Genomic DNA, 13,599 nt, shown 5'->3' on the forward strand with positions numbered 1-13,599 from the left:
AGTACAAAGTACAGTAAGATAAAACTAGAACAAACATTGACAAATTGCTGAAATATGAACGAGGATACCTTATATATAATATAGCTACAGGACCTTTTACATGTTCAGATTGTTTATATGATCATTTTTCATGCTGCTCTGAGCTCTGCCCACAATATGACACTGCTAATACCAGGGGTGGTTTTATTTTTGCATCATGAGACTGTAATGGGGAACATGGTAGTTCCCAGTAGCTGGTGATTCAGTGCACGTAACTGTGCTGCTGTCTGCTGCTCTGCATGTACCCTCGAAGTTCCTGCTCTCAGCTGACGTGAGGCAGGGCATCGTGTCTGCAGCTCCGTCCAAAATCAGCTGGACGAGGCAGTTTTCCCTCCTTCACTCAGCTGTATCAGAACACAATGTTCAACTTGCAAGTAAGGTTGTGTGTCCAAGCCTGTTCAACATCACACAACCGCAGAGCGAGGTCATGTACAAGTCGAACGTCACACAACCGGGAGGTTCACACACTGGAAGAGACGAGTGTTTGTATAAAAAGTTATAAAAACACTGATTTAAATTTGTGGTGGTAGTCATCACAAAATCCTGAAACTAAATCTTCAGTCAGGGTGTTGGAAACTTTCTAGTCTCACATTGTATTGAGATTGTGCACTTTTGACCCATCATCATGTGAGAATCAGTGTTTCTTGTACACATTTTTGGGGAGTAATTCATTTTGACCTATTTATTAATGTAATAAGATATTATGCGTATTGTGAGAATGTTATTCTTCTAAATATATTGGATGGGGTCCAGTAAAACACTTAACCTTTTGGGTAATTGCATATATTTTTATGTTCACTGACCTTGAACCTACTTGCATTAGAATATATTTATGGATTTTTTACTAGTTTATATTGATAGTTGGTTTCAAACAATATAAACAATAAACCTGTTGGGCCCTCAGTGTGTTTTCTCTGCCCAGTCCTGTGTTGTTCTTAGATTGCCGGTTGCTTGGTCACTAATATTGGATGATTTTATGTACTTACACAGAATTGTGAGTCACTGTGTGAAATGCCTGACGAAGGTCTCTTCGCAGAAATGTGTTGACAGCACACGGTCGTTTTGACTAATTTAACAAAGTTACTCAAGTTATTCTAATTCTTATTGACACTGTTAGCAGCTTATCTTTTTATATGTGTAACGTCAGTGGCCTCACTGGTAGTGAAAGAATTATCGCCTGACACTGCAGGTCCCCTCAGCTCCACTGAGCTTTTTAGCATCTTTCAGCTCTTTGTTTTGGTTTTACAGCCAACAAATTGAATCTTTTGATTCACTCTCACTGCTCTCATAGCGTCTTTTTCAGGCAGCCACTTTTAGCTAAAAACAAGCTCTAAAAACGCACCGTACATCACTTGCACAGCACCAAACAGTAGACGGACAAAATTAGCCACTCGCTGGTGAACATTGTGGAGCATTTAGCAGCTGAAGATATTTTCAGATATTTCCCTCAGGAGTTCAGAAACATGAATTTGAATGAATGCTAATTTTCCTCCATGTCTCCTTGACGTGTAAAAAAACATTCATTCAACATTCATTGAAAGGTTCATCATAACAGATTTATAAGGTGATACTTTGTCAATGTTGTTACAGCTTGATGTGCTCCTCACTAGTGTCCAAAAAAATCAAACAATGCAGTTTCATGATGCTCCACGCAAAAATCAGTCATTTGAGTATGAAACACTCATCATCTGTAGATTTCAAACGTGGCCACAAAAGGTTTGTAGTTTATAACATTTTTAAATCAAACAAACACTGAACACTGCACCGATTAAGAAACAGGAAATCTATGAATTTGAATCACATTTGATTTAAAACCTTAACATATTCAAATTTTCAATTTAAATATATATTCCACTTCAGATTACCCACAAATGAAAATATAATTTGGGATATGGCAAAGTTAAATTGTGGATGCTGATTGCAGTGATCCCCCTGCATATTTTATAAAATGTCCGAGGAAAAGAGAGACACAAAACGACTATTACTTTCCTGTGAGTTTCTGTATCTGTACTGATACAACTAATACTGATTCTCGGATGTACTGAGAAATCTGATAAAGTGGTGCTATTGTCCCTAAACATCAGACTGAGTGTGGTTATCTGCAGATTATAAATCTCAACACCTCACACTGTTACGTTTGGAAGTTAAGACGGTCTTCATCTTCGAACACATACAAAAACATTCCTGGATTGTTGATGAACCTTGAGGGCACAGTAACTGTGGAGATTACAACAACACGACACGTCCCATCAGATCTGCACATGTACAGTACATGAGCTTCCACCGAAGGGCGGGGAGGTGGGGGTAGACAGTGTTTTTAGGCACCAGTGGGTTAGTGTGTGAAAGGTGAGGGCGTTGTCACGTGCCTGGTATGTTGCATCAGCCTCTCGGGGGCAGAAAATACCCCCTGACTCTGTTCAGGATCAGACATGCACAGCTGGACAGCAAGACCAACGCGGCAGGAACCTCAACTCAAAGCGACAAAAACATTTAGAAGTGCACGGTGCAGCTGGATCAGAGATTATTTTTAACATTTATTGTGATCTTTAACCTCCTGTAGTAATTATCAGTAACCTCAAATAACAAAAAAAAATTCACAGAGACAACAGATGAGGAAAATAAAACTGTCAACAGAAAACCTAAATCTGGAAATAACAGACCCGGGTTTGGTTTGCGTAGTCGAGCTGCTACAGCAGAGACATTGATTTACAATATTTCCAGATTCATCACACTAAACTGTTTTTGTCAGATATTGGTGAAACATTTCTGTCTGTTTCTCTTTAAATCTCTGAAACTGTTTCAGTCTGAGCTTCTAATCTGCTTGAAAGCCGTTTCTGTGTATTTGACGTTTTTTTGTCTATTATCGAATTTTCTCTTTTTTGTTGATGACTGCAGTTTTCTATGTGACGTAATTCAGAGTTATTTATAGTTGTTGCATAGATTCCAACAGTTTCATTTCCCAAAACTGATATACAGTTCTAGTACTAAACTGGATTTTAGATCATTGTGTTCATTTATTTCTGGGACTATATGCATACTGTGAGGTTATTGATTGATCAACAATAATTCTAGAAATTATATTCATTCTTCATGTGTCAGTCTATCTCTGTTTTAGTATATTGAGTTAATGTAGATCAAAGGAATAGTTCAATAGAAATAGAAATATTCTTATTCACTCTATGGTCTGTGTGGTAAATATGAGGCCACAGCCAGCAGCTGGTTAGCGTAGCTTAGCATAAAGACTGGGAAGAGAGGGGAACAGTTAGCCTGCCTCCGTCCAAAGGTAACAAAACTGGCAACATGTTATATCTCTTTTGTTTAATTTGTACAAAGACCAACAAGTAAGAACTCAGTTATGTGCTGGATTTTGTCTTCGTTAAGAAATAATATGGCACATAACACCCCACGAAGCCATAACATATCGCTCTTACACTTCAGTTTTTCTATGGATTAAACAATTGAGATACAATGTCAGTGGCCTTTAGAGATGCTGTAGTTGTATTTTGTTACCTTGAAACAGCGCCAGACTAGCTTTTTCCCTGTTTCCAGTCTTTATGCTATGCTAAGCTAAGCTAACGGCTACTAGCTATAGCTTCATATTTACTGGGAAGACATGAGACCTTCTCATCTAACTCCCAACATGAAGACGAGTCAGTGTTTCCCATTATGTGAAACTGTTCCTTTAATCAAATCTAGTTTTGCATTGTTTTTCACTATTTTAAATTTTATTTCATGGAGTAAAATTGTTAGACAGTATATTATGTTTTTATTTACATTAATTTTATCAACTCCATATTAAATAATTAGTTTCCAGTCGGCAAGAGTGCTATCAATTTTTTTAAATATATTTGTTTTTCACCACAAATTACCAGCACTCTTTTAAAAACTTACCAGGATTGTACTTTAATGCTTCAGCTCTTTGTTAATCTTATTGCTTTATTCACATGTTAGAGCCATTCGTAAACAGAAGATGTCATTTTTGGAAAACAGTCTCCGTCCTAGCCTAACTCCTGTTTTTTTTTTTAACATCTAAGGGAGACATTTGGCAGAACTGAAAAGTGTGTGAGAGGTAGAGCTTGTATACAGCTACATATGTTGATGTCATACATGGGGCGTTCTTTAAAAGCAGCTATTATTTACAATTCAAAGGTTGATACTCCATTCATTCACTTCCAACACAATGACCTTTTACCCAGATTCCACACTCACACAGCATCTGTATCCTTGTGTTCTCACTCGCTTTGAGACCTGTTGCCTCTTTTTTTTTTTTTTACAATCCGATTCTCTGGCTTGCACTTTAACCTAGAAAGCAGCGTCGTTTCCCCGAGGCTTCCACTCCCTGATCAAAGAGAGTAACAGAGGCGGCGGCATGTAAGACACAGGCTTGATATGTAAATGAAGGTAATTTTGCTGTTTTCATTAGAGTGTTAATGAGCTTTTATGGCCACTGTATAACACTGTGAGTTTAGGTGATTAAATCTGTGCAGGAAGTAGAAAAACAAGAAGGATCATCATTGTCTGTCTCAAAGTTTCAATGTGTTAATTTGTCAGTTTATCCATCAAACACCTAAATTATTGTTGTTGTTTTTTTTTTTTGTTTTTTTTTTTTAAGAAAATTTATAATTTCTTTCTATAATGAAGTTTGTCATGTCATGTTTTCATTGTCGGGATGCCAGTGTCATGCTGTTCCACCCATGTTTTTCCGGTGAAATATTTTGATATCTACCACATAGATTGGCAGAAAATCTTGTACAGACATTCATGGTTCCCAGATAATATATCAAAATGATTTTGGTGATCCCCTGACATTTGTTGTGTTGTGTGATGTTGTGCCACCAGCAAGTAAACATTTTTGATTGAGTCAAATATCTCTACATATACTGGATGTATCATGGATTTCCCCTAGGACAGAAAGTATCTATCTATCTATCTATCTATCTATCTATCTATCTATCTATCTATCTATCTATCTATCTATCTATCTATCTATCTATCTATCTATCTATCTATCTATCTATCTATCTATCTATTATCTATCTATCTATCTATCTATCTATCTATCTATCTATCTATCTATCTATCTATCTATCTATCTATTTATCTATCTATCTATCTATCTATCTATCTATCTATCTATCTATCTATCTATCTATCTATCTATCTATCTATCTATCTATCTATCTATCTATCTATCTATCTACCATTTTTTGGGGGGATTTACTTAACTACAACTGCTTCACCTTTATCCATTATGCAGTTTGGCTTCTTTTACAATGTACATTACAACTATAAAGCTACTAAACTGGCTGTAAACTATTAGACAATCCCCCCACACCTTTTTGATGTCAGATAAGGGAGAGGCCTTTGTCCAACCATTTCTGTACACCTCCCTGTTTGATGTCTTTCCCTGACATCCTGTCTTAACAGAAAGTGCGTTAGTATGGACTGTTTGTCATCCTCCTCTAGGTTATAGGTCCATATTGCAGTGAAGAGATTCCGGTTCACTTAAACTCAACCTATAGGTCTCTGATCTATATTTAAAATTTCTTAAATTAAAACAATTCTGCATTTTAAAACACTTCTACCTTTAAAAGGATACTGGCACCTACTTTCAACATAAGAACAATGAAAAAGTGCAACTAATAAACTGTCTAAACACAGCAGTTCTCAGTGTCTTATTGCATGAAATGTAAATAAGTCGGCAACTTCTGCTCGATTTCTTAAAATAAACCCCAGTTGAACTTTTTTTGTCGTGGTATTAACCGGGTATTAACCTCTGTTCCAGTCCAGACGTCTATTTACTCACATGGGGTTTCACTGGTTCGTTGCACACTCCATCCCATTACTTAACGCTCTGCTTGGCCATGACCTCAGCTGTGAGACAGGTCATATCTCTCTCTTACACGCTTCACCTTTTACCCAGAAACCAGGAGGGAAACCTGAAGTGAATGAGACTCTGGAGAAAACACATTCAACACAAGTTTGTTTTTGATGCACCAACATGTACATAGACAGATCTCTAAGTGGTGAGTTTAATGTTTTGTAGTTTATGGTGTTTGTATTTAGAGAAATATGGATGAGGAATAAGGTCATCTGTATGAAATTAATCGTCAAATTCTGACAAAATATTCATAATTCTTGTTTATTCTGACTTTACAGTTATCATTTATTCTTCCTATGTCTTATAATATTGATTATTTTTCTTATGGCTCTAATTGTTTTCCATGAATTTGTCACATAGTCATCAGATGATTAAAAACATCATAAGTGACATAAATTCCCATTTTTCAGTTTTACATGCTGTTGACAGTTTAACTCTATTTGGTGATTTTTAAATACATTTTATTTCCTTTGTTACAGTGAAAAAAATCCCCTGGGGGGAAAAAAAAGATTAACCATCAAGAGACTAGTGCAAGCTAATGCAATATGCAGAGAAAAGTTTGTTTCCGTTGTTTTGAAGGAAGAACAATCATCACGTGAACAGCACAGTTGGCTAATGTTTCATAAAACACTAACATTGATCTGGTGCATTGGATCAAAGCCTAACCAAACCAAACTCTGGCTCTAAAGAGGACCTTTCATGTTTTTATGCTACGTGGAGGCCGCAGCAGATCGTCCCACACACGTGGAAAGGGGGGAATGAGGTGAGGGGTATTTAGTTGGTTGGAATCTACAACCTCACCACTAAATATCACTAAAACCCAAGACACTGGTCCTATAAGCTAAATGCCACCATCAGCATGATAACATGCTCACAGGTGCCTGAAATTATGATTTTTTTTTGCAGGTAATGTTTACCATGTTCACATAGCATGTTAGCATGCCAACATTTGGTAATTAGCAGCTGAGGATGATGGGAATGTCAATGGTTTGCATGTATTTGGTCATAAACCAAACCAAACTAGCAAGTTCTAACTTGTCAGATGTGAAGATTTGCAGCTTTTCTCTAATTTCACTGTGAATTGAAAAACTTTGAGTTCTTGATGATTGATCAGACAAAAACACCAAAGCAAATGATTAGTTGATTCCTAGAAAAAAACAAAAAAACAATCAAAACAACAGATTAATCAATAATGAAAGTAATCATTAGTTGCATCTCTAATTTTACAACTGCTTAAACCGTAAACTGCTTTTCTCAGACTAAGTTAATTTCCCTCCTCCAAGGCCTTGAACCAATGCAAATGTGTTTATGACTTTTTCCTGTTTGGCCCAGCCTGGACTCTCCTTAAAGAAAACATGTTTTGCTGCCAGCGCCTCTGGACTTTGATGCGTACTCAGAGCTGATGAACAGGTATCCTCCTACCTCCATCCTGTCAGCACCACTCACTGCTCAGCGGGGAAATTACTTTACAGGTTATTGTTCTGATAAAGACCTGCTGGTGTTTGGCCTCCAGCTTTGTTTTTCCTCCCTGGTCAGCCACTATGTACAAAGGTTTCCACACATGAAATGGTACTCCAGCACAAGCTGTTCAGCTGATGCTCTTGTTCATCGTGGTGTGAAACAGTGAGTGAAACAGAAGAACTGACTTGAAATCACAGCACAGCAAGAAACTGATGAGAGATGATTGAGGTGAGAGGTCAAACACACACTAATAAAAGGTGTAAAATGTCACCTGAAGTCAGATAGTAGGTAGGAGAGAGCAGTGGTAGTCTATAAAATCCTTCTTTAGCAGCAATATAGCAATATAAAAAATACTCCATACCAAGTCCTGCATTCAAAACCTTACTTCAGTGGTGAGCATTATGTTTGCCACAAACAGAGAAACCCATTACCCTTAATGACTAACGTTATAACTTTAAATTTACTTTAATGTGCTGGAACAACAACAACAACAACAACCTGGCAACCCAAAGGTTGTTGTTATTATCATCTTATAAGTGATCTAGAATTACTAGAAAACACTTAATTAATCATTAATAAAGCTATTAATTATAGCTTATAATAATATAATTTTGTCTAATCAAAAAAGTGGTATTTGAGGAGATCTGTGAAAACCTATCTGTTAAGAAACTTGGCAACCAGCAGGCAGGATGATGATTTCCTGGCTTTGTCAATGTTTTGGCGTGTTGAATAAAAACCCTCTCACTCATGGAAATGATGACTCACACTGAGCGCAACAACGCCAGTTCCAGTTTTTCTCTGTGAAGATGAACTGGGTGTTCAGCTCCCCTGGTGCATTTGTGGGAAGCATTTGTTGCTATAATCCAGTTTTTTCACGGTGACAAAATGAGACAGGGTGTACTGTGGGTCTTATATTCCCCAACAGTTCATCAGTGTATATGTCTTTATATGGCATTGTTAAAGAACAGTGATTGCTACCTCAGCATATCCAAAGGGGGTTTCTTATCAACAGTGAAATGAGGTAGGTCTACTTCACTTAAAGGAGCGGTAAGTGGACATTGTTCCTGACTTATAACAAAATGATCATAACAATCAGCCAGCAATGGTAGGGGTTGTTGATAAAACTCACTTTCCAGCCTGTATTCTCCCTGCTCAGCTGAAATTCAAAGCTGTTCAAAGCTAATAAATTCTCAATCCAAACAAGCAAATACTAGTTTCATTATTCAGTACAGTGATGAATTAACTCTTTGTGAGATGTTTCTGTTGCTTTGAGTAGCCAGCAGAAACAGAAATAAGTGAAACTCCCAACAACAGGAGACATTTTTATTGCACATCACTTCACCAATCATCTACTCAATACTGTTTATGTATTTCTCACACTCACATATTTTTGTATTTAACGATCAAGATTTAAAATGTTAAAGTTTCAGTGAGAATTAGCTGACGGCCGCGAATAGTAGTTAGTAGAATAGTTTGGGAGGATGAGGGTGTGTTCATGTCTCTTGGGTCTGATCCAGGATCAGAGGTCACGTAGACCAGAGTGAAAATGAAGTCATAAAACGTCTCAGTGCCTCCAACTAACCACAACTTCCACCATCTGTATGGTTCATCAGACAACTCCCCTCATGCAAACTGCTACACGTTTGTCAGGGTTACTGTAGGACTTTCAGTGGGAGGAAAACAACCTGACTTTAAAGCTAAGGATTATCTTCAGTCATCTCCTGACACCAGCAGTCATACCAGGAGCAAAGAAATGAGTAAATGTAATAATTTACTGAAGTAAAGTAGCATGAATTCTATGACTACAGAGGAATTAACAACAATTAAGTATCAAAATAAAATAAAAAATGTCTAGTTGTTAACTTGGCTTTTGGAGCTTTTTTTATGCCTACAGCTGGAAATGACACAGATGGGCTTGTCACTGTACGAGTCACCCTTTTCACATTTTACATTGTTATTTGATCCATTGTTAATATGAAATAATTTTATTAGTGCAGCTGAGCTCACCTTACCTGATCTTCACAGCTGTTCGGCGATAGCCGAGCTGGTGAGTACACTCATCGTGAACGCAGATTGACACTCAACAGTTACAGGTTTAAAAAAATATATATTTTCACATTACATTTAGGAGAGAGTTTGCTCGATGGAAGTATCTGACTATAGCTTCATCATTTCATGCTTCCTCAGTGGGAATTTTTAGTGTATGATAATCAGTTTATGTAATTCCCCAAAGTTGCTGTGATGACAGAGCAGCTTATATGTAGTATTGAAGTATCTGTTTCAGGGTGGGACAGTTTGACCCCAGAGGTTTAAATCGTTGCACCCATCATTGTTCCTTTCCTGGGTCTGTGGTAGTGCGTGGTGTTTTAACAGTTTCACATTGATCTTTAAATCATTTCTACATGAATGTCCTGTTGTTCCTGCTGGGTCACGACAGCTTGCCAATCCCTGCATTGTTCCCTCTGGTCAGCGGAAAGCTGGGGCTTCCTGCCTGACAACGCTGCAGAGTAAAAGTCTGCACACATAAAACACAGTGTCAGTGTGTTTTATTCACTCTCCTACTCATGTTACTCAGATGTAAAGAAAATATGTGGTTGTCAGTTCATAGTTTTTCCTTAAGCTGCTAGAGTTCCTCTGGTAAAATCCACAGAGGTCCAACACAGAGCTGAAGACATCTTACTTTAGTGGCAGTGAAAAAGTCAAACTAGGTTAACCAGAAGATTATAGATACTGTTGAAACAATAAAAATAACAAACTTGAACTTATAACCATAAGGCCCACTTACCAGCTTTTTCCTGAGCTTTCAATCACATCTCATGGGCCAGTATGTGGATTTTGCTTTAATCATGTGATAACAGATGGTAATATAACCCTCTTTTCTGTCCAAAGGTGGTCTTTGGTATCTGACGTCAACAGTATTGAACAAATTCCCTTCACCAAGTAGAACAATGAAGAAGACCATGAACTGTGATTGAGAGCTCAGAATAACACTATTAAGTGGCCCTTGAGTTAAATTACTATGTACAAGATCAAGAATGAATTAGATGCTCAATTTGACGACCATATTCACTCTCAATGCTCCAAACAAGGGGCATAAAAATATACAATTTAATAGTTTTCTCTCAATAGAAGAAAACTTCTTTTTTACACACAAAATAAAATGCACAGAGACCTAGTGAATATTTCTATTTAAAGAAATGTTAATATAGTTACTGTTTAAGAAGCTAGACAATTATCAACTGAATACGTGCCTTCAAACATCAAAACGAAACTGCTTCAGCTGCAGGCAGTGGAAACTAAAACTAAAAACTAAAAAATGTTCCTGTTTCTCTGGCAGTTCATGTTGCTTCCTAGAGCAACTGATAGAAACCAGATGCTGGAAAGTAAGATTTTACCACTGCAGGGTTGTGGCAATTTCTAATTCTACACCCCTTTAAAAAACAACATTCATGACTCTAAAGAGAAAGAGCAAGAGTGGGAAAGCAAGATAGCCAAACTGAACTGAAACTAAACTTAATTTGACACTCTGCATTTAGACAGTGAGGTTAGATGCTCAATAATAACAACCTCTCATGTTACATGTATGAAATTTAAGCCTGCACTCATCACATAATGACACCACCTAAATACAGTAAATTTGGGGCCTCCAACATTTGTGTTGAGGTTGTAGGCTTGCAGTTGCTCTGTTAATAAGATGAATGACTAAAAGGGTTTAATGTTTCTTAGTTTGACTGTCTCAACCTCGCTGTCTTCAGGGACAATGAACACAAATACTGTGACTGTTTAGTTGGAGAATGAGCTCCTCACCTGTATGGGTATAATGATTCTTTATCTTGTGCTTGTTGTATTTTTGTATCGTTATTGTTATATACTTTGTATGGCTTTAGTTTTGTAGTTTTTTTAAATTGTTTTTTTAAATCAAAATTGTTCAATAATCAGTTTGTCTCATTTTGGCTTCAAATCTCACCTTCCTGTAAATGGGGTGTTTCTTCAGGAATAAAAGAAAAACATTTTTTAATGCCTGTATCAACACACCACTCAGTAGAAAATTTGCAATTTGTATTCCTTTGATGAAATAAAACAGTGTTTGTATTTGTGTGGAGGTGTCAGGTTCAAAAATCCCCTGACAGTTCTCAATCTCAAACACCACAGCGCCCTCAGCTGCTGGAAGGCAGATAATGCAGTTTATGAGGCTTCATCTGTTTATTTGCCTATTAATAAGTATCGCTTTGTCTCTGCCCAGGCTCCCCTGACCCCCATGTTTACTCCATATCATTTTGGTTTTCAAATCTAATTAATCTCTAATTTGTTAGGAATTTGCTCCGCTAAAGTAGCGTACAATATCAGTTATGACAGGTCTTTTATCCTCCATCTTCCGACCCTGTCACTAGTATTATTCCACCTTGTAAGTACTGTTAGATTGTAACCAACAATTATTTTCATTATAATACATCTGACAGTTATTTTCTTTAATAATCAATTGATTGTTCAGTGTATGAATCATCAGAAAATAATGAAAAATAACCCATCAACCCATCATTATTTCCTTAGCTTCAAGTTAACATATTCACATTACTTTTTTTTGTCTGACCAACAGTCAAAAACCCAAAGACGATGGATTCACTATCATTGAAAACTGGGAAAACCAGCAAAAGTTCAGATTTAATGCCGATACAGTGAATTTTTGGTATTTTTGCTTAAAACATTTACTTAAACTATGACTCATTTATCAAGAATGTTGCAAATTAATATTGTCGATCAGCTAATCAAATACTTTAGAATAATAGTTGTTTTCTGCTGTAAACTGTCGAGTATGTTGGGGGTCACACGGGCCCCAACAACAAATGTTTGCCACAGTGTCCTAAGTAGGACCATAACCGTGACTAACAGGCCATAAAAATCTTGTATGAGCTCTGGTTGACTTTGATATGAACAGAAGAATCACCTTATTATTAAAAACTGAGACTCTTTGTGGCTAAAAACAAAGGCAAACAGGAATTATAAAATGAAATCAATGGGTGAGGTCTGTGAATTATAACTGCAGGAAAAACTAATGTAAGGGTGGATCAAAGCCGTTACCTCATATATTGTATAAATAAAATGAGACAACTTGTCACTTTGGCGCCATTTGACCAAACTAATGAAAAGGCCCGCCCCTCTGTCGTCACCACCCTGAGCCTCCGGATCTCATTCCTCATTGGAGGATTCAGCTGTCTGTCATTGATTCCATCAAGCTTTAATCAGTGACAGTCTAGACAGCTGCGTCAAATACAACAAAGTTTTTTAGGAAATGACCGGAACAAGCATGATTTTGTCTTCAAAATAAAAGCACACAGTTGGGCAAATGAAAGATGCTAATATGTAGCCTTTTAGGGTGTCAACAAAACAGAAACAATGTTCATTCAGCCTTTCCGTTTTTTCTTCTGTAGCTGGTAAAGTGGCCTGTAATTGCCTAAGCGAATTGTTACATTGCTTGACAATGATGCAAATGCACATAAATATTTGTGCCCAGTGTAGGCCTACACTTAAGAAAAACCAAAAACAGGTGCAAAACGATTGACAAAGAGACTCAAGGAGTCACAAAAGAACCATGACCGGACACAAAATGAGTACATGTCTGTGTCCACAGCCCCACTGTCTCATAATCTGCCCATGGTGAAGTTCACATGATAATGCATTTAATATAGATAAACCCCTTGATATAGAGGAAATCTATTATCTACAATCTATTCCACTACTGTATATATACTATATATATATAATATACTTAGTATGAAATATTAAGTTCCAACATTGTTCAGTAGTTTGTGATCTGAAACAGAATATGATAAGAGGATGGTATTACTATTTTTTTGTGCAGTGAAGAAAATTAATCAGTAGGCTGTTAACTTTCATTGCTCAAACTACTTAAGTCCAGTTCACAGTAGCCTAAAAGATTATCAAAATATGATAACCAAAATCAATAACCTAAGAGAGGAGAAGAGATTGGAACAGAAATAAATGTCTATTATTACACATTACATACGAAGCACAATTACTGATAGAAAGTTCTTTAACAAAAGGAGAAAAATACACAGAATTGGAAATGTTGTTAATGCACTACAGTAGGCTAGCCTACAATTCAACGTGGCAGTTTTATTTTTGAAATCCCAAACCGGAAACGCGTTTTAAATTTTACTCAACTTGACACTCGGGTTTAGTCAGCGGGGTAGGAGTTT

The sequence above is a fragment of the Seriola aureovittata genome, chromosome 6 (genome assembly GCF_021018895.1).
Source record: "Seriola aureovittata isolate HTS-2021-v1 ecotype China chromosome 6, ASM2101889v1, whole genome shotgun sequence".
NCBI classification, from domain to species: domain Eukaryota; kingdom Metazoa; phylum Chordata; class Actinopteri; order Carangiformes; family Carangidae; genus Seriola; species Seriola aureovittata.